Below are 8,293 nucleotides of genomic sequence, written 5' to 3' on the forward strand. Positions count from 1 at the left end.
GTGAAAACCTTATGTTCCTTTTCTACCGTTGATTCTAACTATAGGGAGGTGACAATTCACCGTTCACCAGAAAATGGTGTCATCTTCCAATATTTAATTTATTTCTCAAATTGAATGTGGAATAGTAATTCTTCTAAGAACTGGAAGTCCCCCCTGGAGTTACGTGGTGACGGCCTACACAGTTTCCTCAGAGATCCTGTCTCAAAAAACCAAAACCAAGCCCCTCTTCCATCATGTCATTCTAATTGTTGTAGCTTGAAGGAAGTCACTTTATGTCTTGGTAACTCCATGTCCTGATGAAAATAACAGCGGTTTCACGATTGGGTTTTGTTGGGGGGGGGGAAGCAGAGAAGGTGGGGGAGTGCGTGTCTCCCATCTCAGGGAATAGGTCGGTTCAAGATGGGAGGCCTCTGTACGGGGCAAGGGAACAGGCATTCCATAAGAGATGTGTTTTCGGAAACAAAAGAAACACAGAGTCTCACTCACGTTGGACCTGGTCTAGAAAAAAGCTAGTCCTCTGAGTCTGAGAGGCAGTCAGTGGGACGGGGATTAGGGTTAGGGTTAGGGTTAGGGTTAGGGTTAGACATTCCTAGATGTGGGCTGGAGTATCTTCTGCTTAAGTGGGAGTCCCTGTGCTGATGTGACAGACGTGTAGCAGACTCTCCGAGTAGTTTACAGATGAGCAGGCACAGAGGGTCTCTGTGTAGAGATGTGATCTTAATAGAAAAAGTGGGAGCTGGCGGAGTGACTCAAGTGTCAGAGTGCCTGCCTAGCAAGCTTGTGTTTCTGAGTTCAAACTCCAGTACCACCAAAAAAAAAAAAATTGCTTTAACAGAAAAAAGGAGCTGGAGCTGGTCGGGCTGTAAGAAAGGCATGGGTGTTTTTTGGTGGTTGCTGCCGCATGTTATGTATGTCTGTACGTATGTTCGGTGTTTTGTGTATTTATTTATTTAATCTTTATTGTTTGGCAGGACAGGAATTTGAACTCACTTCAAATGGACTTGCTTCCTAATTTTTGGGGGGTTTCTTTTTTGGCAATACTGGGGATTGATCTCAGGATGGTAGCGGCCTGGCCTCCTCGTTCCTTAGATGCACACCATAGGGAAGGTGCTCTAGTGCCTGGATGACGGGAGTGTACCACAAATGGTTTGGATTTGGATGGCTGTTTCTCTCCAGAAAAGTTGTTGGCTATCTGCAGTAAGCTACCTAACTGCTGGTTTGAACTACTGCTGGTTTGAACTACTGCTGGTTTGAACTACTGCCTCCGGCCCTCTTTTTATCTTCTTCTTTCTCATTTTTTGGTTTGTTTTTGTGTGCTACTGAGGTTTGAACTCAGGGCCTCCTTCTTGCTAGGCAGCCCTTAATTATTGTATTGAAAGAATCTCATTTCCAAATTGCTGTCCGTGATACACAGCCCGAAATGAAAACAAACTTTTCTTCTATGTGGAAAACAAAGCACTAAGCAGATCCAAAAGCTCTTTTTTCTTTTCTTTTCTTTTTTTTTTTTGGGCTATCCTCCGGTATGGGGATGGAACCCAGGGCCTCGTGAACTGAACGCTAGGCCAGCTGTCCCCAGCCCCAACCCCCCAGCACTGTTTTGTTTATTTATGTCTTTATTCATGTTCTTGTTCATTTCTGTATGTATTTATGTAGCTGCCTATCGGTGCTGGGGTTTGAACTGATGGCCTTGTGCTTGCTAGAGAGGCACTCTGCCACATGAGCCGCAACCCTCCGTTCTGAAGGATTTTTAAAAATTTTCTTCTTTTAAGCATACATCTTAAACAAAACCGAGGAATCCATAAACCGTGATCTAGGGTCAGTTCAGTGTCTCGTCCAGCCAACTCTGCTTTTGCAGGAAGTCCTGAGGTACATAGGTGGGGCTTTTAACAGCTTTCAATGGGTCTCTTTTTGTCTTTGCTGTGACTCGATTTGCAAGACAAAGACGGCTGCCTCTCCGTGCCAGAAGAACTGGTTGGAACCCCCTCCCCCACGCGCTATCACCGGTGTGACCTTTCCGACAGGCCTGGGACTCTCTAAGCAGGCCGTCTGTCACTGAGTGCCATCCGCAGTCCCTTTTCTACTTTGTAAACCAAGTTCTGAGCTCCTTTTCACAAGTGCTCCTCTCTTACAAACCGTGCCTTTTGTTCCAGCCTTTGTCCTTGGGCGGGAAAACCCGCCCGGGAGGAGCCCCTCCCTTGAGCGAGCTCTCGCTTGCTGGCGTCCTAAGCGGTTCTCTCCCGCCATCTCCCGGTGAAATAGGGCAAGGACAGCAGGACGCCCGAGCGTGGGCCCTCTGCTGAGTCTGAGGGCTGTTGTGGGCCTCCGAGGCGGGCCAGGGCTCCCCTTCGTGGCAAAAGACCTAACTCCAGAGAAAATCTCTCACCTGTGAGGAGGAGGGAGGAGGGAGGGAGGGAGGGAGGGAGAAAGGTAAACAGAAAGTTCAGAGAGAGAGGAGAGAGGCAGAGAGAAGATAAGAGGTAGAGGAGAAAGGGAGGTAGAGTCTCTCTCTCTCTCTCTCTCTCTCTCTCTCTCCCTCCCTCTCTCTCTCAACTCTCTCTCTACTTCTGTTTCCGTTTACATTTCTCTCTCTCCCTCCCTCCCTCTCTCTCCCTCCTTTCCTCTCTCTGTCTCTACCTCTCTCTTAACTCTCTCTACCTCTCTCTCCACTTAGTTCTTTCTTAGCTCACTCTGCATTTCTGTCTACTTCTCTAACTCTTTATCTCTCTCTTTGTATTCCTCTCTCTCTCTCTCTCTCTCTCTCTCTCTCTCTCTCCCTCTCTCTGCCTCCCTCCCTCCCTCCCTCCCTCCGTCCTTCTTCCCTCCCTCCTTCCTTTCTCCCTTCCTCCCTTCTTTTCAGCTTTGCTGGGAACCTGAAAGTGTTCTCAAAACATAACTCTGTTTGAATAAAGGAGCTCCCCTCTCACTCCTGGCCGTGCCTGCCAGCCAGGTGACACCTACAGGAGCCTCCTCCCCATTTCCTTTGGTGTATCTGGTGTATCCTCTGTAACTATTTCTTGATGGGTAACGTGATGGGGGTTCCATCTGACATCCTGAAGTCATAACTCTCTCTGATGTTCCTGATGTGAATTTATACCAGCTATGTTCCATAAAACACAAATGCGACACACTGTATATAGCTCAAACTACACCCCATTGTACTTTCAGATGTCACGAGCATTCTGTCTGAATGCATCATGCGTCTAAAATCATAGAGTCAGAGTCGTAGTTATTTTGACACACTACCTTCTTAAATCACGTAGGAAAAAAAAAAAAAGCAGGCATTTGATGTTTAGACCGACAGACCAAACCCTGTGTGGATGCTGGACAAGTGGAGCTTCCCGAGTGCTCTGTGGAGGCCACACACGGCCAATGTATTCCCAACAGCACCCCAGCCGGTGCCAGGGCCCGACTTGATATTCCCGGGCGGGGGCGGGCCGGGCCCCCGGTTCTCATCGTTCCCTGTCAGAGGAGGCTCTCTCGTGTCGTGTCGTGTTCGTGTCACTGTGACCCCCACTGATGCTGTGTGGTGAGGAGCTGAGAGGCGCTGTCCTTTACGTGTATCTGCGCGACGGCGGCGGCGGCGGCGGCGGCGGCGGCGGCGGCGGGGTTCTTTTCTTCTTCCCTGTCAAACAGGGACACAGGGGAGGGAGGGGATGTGAAGTGAGTGACACCGAGGACCCGGGAAGGGACAGGGACACGGGAGGGAGGGGGGGGTGCGATTTTGCAGACGAGGAGAGTGAAGTTGAAACCGCTATCAGATCCTGAACTGCTGGAAACAGCAGCATCCCCGGAGAGTCCTCCTGGGCTTCTGTCTGGACAGGGCGGGACAGATGGACTCTGTGCGTGTGGGGGGGGGGGGCGGGGGGGGCGGGGAAGAAGCGCTGTCTGTACACCTCTGGGTCCGGTTTCCTTTTTGAACTCCTCTCTGGGGTCTCCCAAGGCCCTTGCCGCTTCTCTTTCTCTCGTCGCTGCCCGCCGTGAATTCACAAGCCTCACGAAGGAAGGGGCAGTTTTGACTTCCTCGGGGCTGCCCTGTCAGGGATGGGACGATTTCCAAGGTCCCGGGGCGTCACCTAGCGGACGCTGCGTGGAACGAATGTGGGGTGGGATGAGAAGCCACGGCCGGGATCTGACTCCTGGGAGGTCTCGGGGTGAGTGGGGTGTGGAGTCGGTTGTCAGGCGGACTTTCTGTATGAATCGGTCCCGGCGTCGTGGACCTTGGACTGTCTGTCTGTCATGTCTCGGAGAAAGAGCCGCTCGTTTCGTTTCCCCCCTGTGTTCTCCAGATGGGGCCGTTGGGCTCAAGGAGGTGTCTGTCCCTCGGTCCTCCCGTGGTTTGTTTGGCTTTCGCGGCCGGAGGCCCGCCCGGCCCTCGGAGAGGTTGTTTTTTTTTTGAAACTCAGACAGACATGCTCTCCTCCTCCTCCTCCTCCTCCTCCTCCTCCTCCTCCTCCTCCTCCTGACTGGACTAGCGAATCTGCCTGCTCTGGAGCACACGGTTAAACTTACTAGGCAGGCGCTCCACCCCTTGATCGGCTCCGCCACCCCCACGATCCTGAGGCCCCAAAGATCAACACCTCTCTCCCCGGCCGCCCGCGCGGAGCGCAGCCCGAGACGCGAAGCCGCGGCGGGATCGATCCTGGCGTGTTCTGTGACTCGGGTGCCGGGAAGGACCTGACCTGCCGTCACGGTCTCGGCGGAGTCAGTCCCCTCCCGCCCCCGACTCGGCTGGCTGTCAGGCGGACGGACTTTGTGTGTCAATCGGTCCCGGGGTCGTGGACCTAGCTGGGTCTGTGTGTCTCGGAGCAAGAGCCTCTCGTTTCCTCCCGTTTTTCTACGGGAGGGGCCGATGGGTTCCCTCAGCTGTCCTTCCCGTGGTTTGTTTCGCTTTCGCGGCCGGAGCCCGCCCGGCCCCCGGCACGCCGCTGGCTTTCCTCTTTTCTTTTGTTTTTAGGCGCCCGGGGCTGGCGGCCGAGGGTGGGAGCGAGGGCGGGGAGGATGGCGAGAGCCCAGCGGAGCGCCTCTCCGTGTGATTTTTTTTTTTTTCCACGTCCCCTCCGGGTCTGGGAGTCGGGCGGGCGAGCGATCCCGTGGAAGTGCAAGTGGAGTTGAAGGCGAGCGCCACCTGGCGGCCGCTTTTATATAGCAGGCATCCCTTTGACTTCCGCGGCCGGGCCAAGGGATGACGTGTGGCCGTGGTGAGCCGGGCAGAGTCCCGGCTGCTCCGGGGAGCCGGGCGGCCCTGCGGCCGCGGTGGCGCGGTGGCGCTGCGTCGCCTGTCTGTCGTAGTTTGGACCTGCGGGTTCGCGGGAGGGCAGGCTGTCGCCGCGCTCCCGGGCTCCGCGTCTGCTGGTGCGGCTGGTCCGGGACTTTCCGGAGAGCTCTTCCGCGAGCGGAGGCCTAGCGGACGGAGCGAGCCCGAGCCTTGGGGGCTGGAGTTGGGACGGGGCCGCTCGGCCGCCGGCCGGCCCTGGCTCCTCGGGAGTCACGGACCGGTCCCCGGGTAGGCGGTCGCCCGGCGCAGACGCGGCCTCGCCCGCCCGCGTGCCCTCGCGCGGTCCGTTCGTCGGAGGTGCCTGCCGCGGGTGAGTCCCCCCCCGCCCCCCGCTCCGCGTTCCGCTCACCGGCCGGGGAAGGTGTGCCCGGCCCGCTACGGCTCTCGAGTCGTCGCCGGGGTCCCTTTCTGCCCCCAGAGGGGTCGACCAGCTATCCCTGTGGGCTCCGGTCGTGTCTCTGATGGGGACGTCCTGGACACGGGTGGCCGGGACTCGGTTCCGGGAGGCCGCCGTCACCGGTGGACTCGCCCCGCTTCCGGGCACGCACTTTTAGCTTGGCGACGCGGGCGTTTTGTACCTGCAGGTAAGTGCTGACACGCTGTCCCTCGGTGGTTGTCGCCGAGGGGTGGACGGAGCCGCTCTCCTCGGACGCCCGTCTCTGTGGCTTTTCTGCCGCCCTCCGCGCGCTTCGGGAGCCCGTCGTGCCGGCGCGCAGGCTCTTTGGACGTCCGAGTGCTCCGATCTCGAGGCCGCCTCCGGGTTCCGACATCGACGGCGACCCGGAGGTGTTCGGTGTGGCGGGCGGACGAGGCGCCGGCCGGGGGCCCTCTGCTCCCCGCGCGCTTCCCGCCACGGGCCTCGGTGAGGCGGCGTTTAGGACAACCCGACTTTTCCGTGGACTTTGGCGGGGCCCCGGTGCCCCTTTGCGTGTCAGGCGTTCCCGTGCTGCTGGGTTTGTCCGTCGCTCTCACCCGGGGGGGTTCGGGGAGCGGGCGAGGCTTTTTAAAGTTGGGCTTCTTTCTGGTGGCTGTCCTCGCCTGCCTTTTCCTATCCCGGCCTCTACCGGCTGCTTTTCCTTTTTTTTTTTTTTTTTTTTTTTTTTTTTTTGGTTATCTGAGCGAGGGGCTGTTTCTGTAAGACCGGCCCTGCCACCGCCCCGGCCTCCCGAGTGCTGGTTCCCCGCGCTTTCTGTGTTTTGTTTTTGTTTTTTTGTTTTGTTTTGTTTGGGGCTCTCTCCCGCATTCGCGTGCTTGGGCCATCCCGAGGCTGCTCACGAGTGCTGGGATACGGCGGGCGTGCGCCACCCGCGCTCGACTCTCCCCCCTTCCCCCTTTTTTGGCCTTTTACGAGGGGGTTGCCTTTTCCCGAGGCGTTTCTTCCTGCTCGGCTGCTGTTTTGGTTTTGTCTCGTGTTTTGAAACTCAGGCTCGCTTTTGTCTTTCCCGACTCGGCGCCCTGCCCTCCCGGGTGGCGGGGTCTGGCCGTTTTCGCCTCCCTTCTCGCGATCGATGTGGTGACGTGGTGCTCTCCCCGGGCCGGGCCTAAGCCGCGCCAGGCGAGGGACGGACATTCACTGCGAATGGGACCGCTCTTCTCGTGCTGCCAGCGGGCCCCTCGCTTCTCCGCCCCACCTGCCGGTGGTGTGCGGAAGGCAGGGGTGCGGTATCCGGCCTGACCTTCGCCTTCCCCGCCCTCTCCTCGTGGTCGGGGACCCAGACGTGCGGGAGAGGGGATCACCCCTCCCGCGCCCTGGTGCCTTGGCGGTGGGTCGGCCCCTCCCCGCGGTGGGGCAGGGGCCCGCGTTTCCCCCGCCGTGCCGCGCGTCCTCCTCGGGCGCGCGAGCCGCGTTCCGTGCGTCGTCGGCCCTTCGCGGTGCTCCTGGAGCGCTCCGGGTCGACTCGAGGTGCCCGAGGCTGAGCGGTGGTGCCGTTCCCGTGTCCCCCGGTGTCTCTGCTCCGGTCGCCGCTGTGGCGGGGCTGCCCCGTCCGCGTTGGCGGGCTTCTCGAGGCCATCGGCCAGAGAAAAGGGGGGTCGAGGCGGTGAGAGAGAGGGCGGCGGCGGCGAAGGCCGCCTGCCGCTTCTTGACGGCCGTGTCGCGGGTGCGACTCGGTCCTTGGGGCGGGCGCACGCCCGCGCGCCGCCTCTCCCGGTTGGCCGCGCGCGGGCGTGTCGAGCGATCGTGGCGGGCCGTGGGCCGTTCTGCCGTGCCACCCGGCGGACTGAGCGGAAGATAACGTGAGGTCGCCCCGGCCTCTGACCGCGAGTGCTCGACGTGTGCCCCGTGCTTACCTATACCGCAGACCCCCCCTCGCCTGGCCACTCCCGCGGACGGATCCCGCCTCTGCGGACCGACGGGGGCCGGTGGGCCGGGTTCGGTCCACCCTCAGTGAGCAAAGTTTCTTCTCTAGCGATCCGAGCGGGGCGTGCTTTGCGAAGAGGTGGGGAGGTGCCCGCCTCCCCCCCGCGTCTGCCCGCCCGCCTACGTTCTCGCTGCGCGAAAGTCAGCCGTCCGACGCGTCTGTCCCGATCCGATGCGTGCCCGCGCCTCCCCCCTCCGAGCTGGGGGAGGGTCCCGCGGGGGGGTCACGGCCGGTGTCCGGCTCTCTCGGGGGCCTGCCCGCGAGCGTGCGCCGAGGTCTCGCTCCGCTGGCGCGTGGTGTGTCCGGTGGGGGGGGTGTGTTGGGGGGGTCGGTGGTGTGGCGGACGTCCCGGTCGGTCCCGCCCCTCCCCTCACCCTCCCGTCGCCGTCGCCGCCGCCGCTGCTGCCGCCGCCGCCGCCGCGAGGGGCTCTCCGCCCGCTCCCGTCCCGTGTCGCCGGCCGTTGGCGCCGACGGCGGTGTGCCGGCGCCGGCGTGGGCCCGGGTGGCCCGTCGCGCCCCTCGCGCCGGGCGCCGCGACGGTGGGTGCCCGTCCCCCGGAGGAAGGGGGCCGTACGCGTGTGGGGTTCTCTCGAGCGAGGCCGCCGAGGCGGTCGTCCTCCCCGGCGTGCGGACGTCGGCGGAGTCGCGCGTGGGAGTC

Source organism: Castor canadensis, unplaced genomic scaffold, assembly GCF_047511655.1.
Source record: "Castor canadensis unplaced genomic scaffold, mCasCan1.hap1v2 HAP1_SCAFFOLD_123, whole genome shotgun sequence".
Lineage (NCBI taxonomy): Eukaryota > Metazoa > Chordata > Mammalia > Rodentia > Castoridae > Castor > Castor canadensis.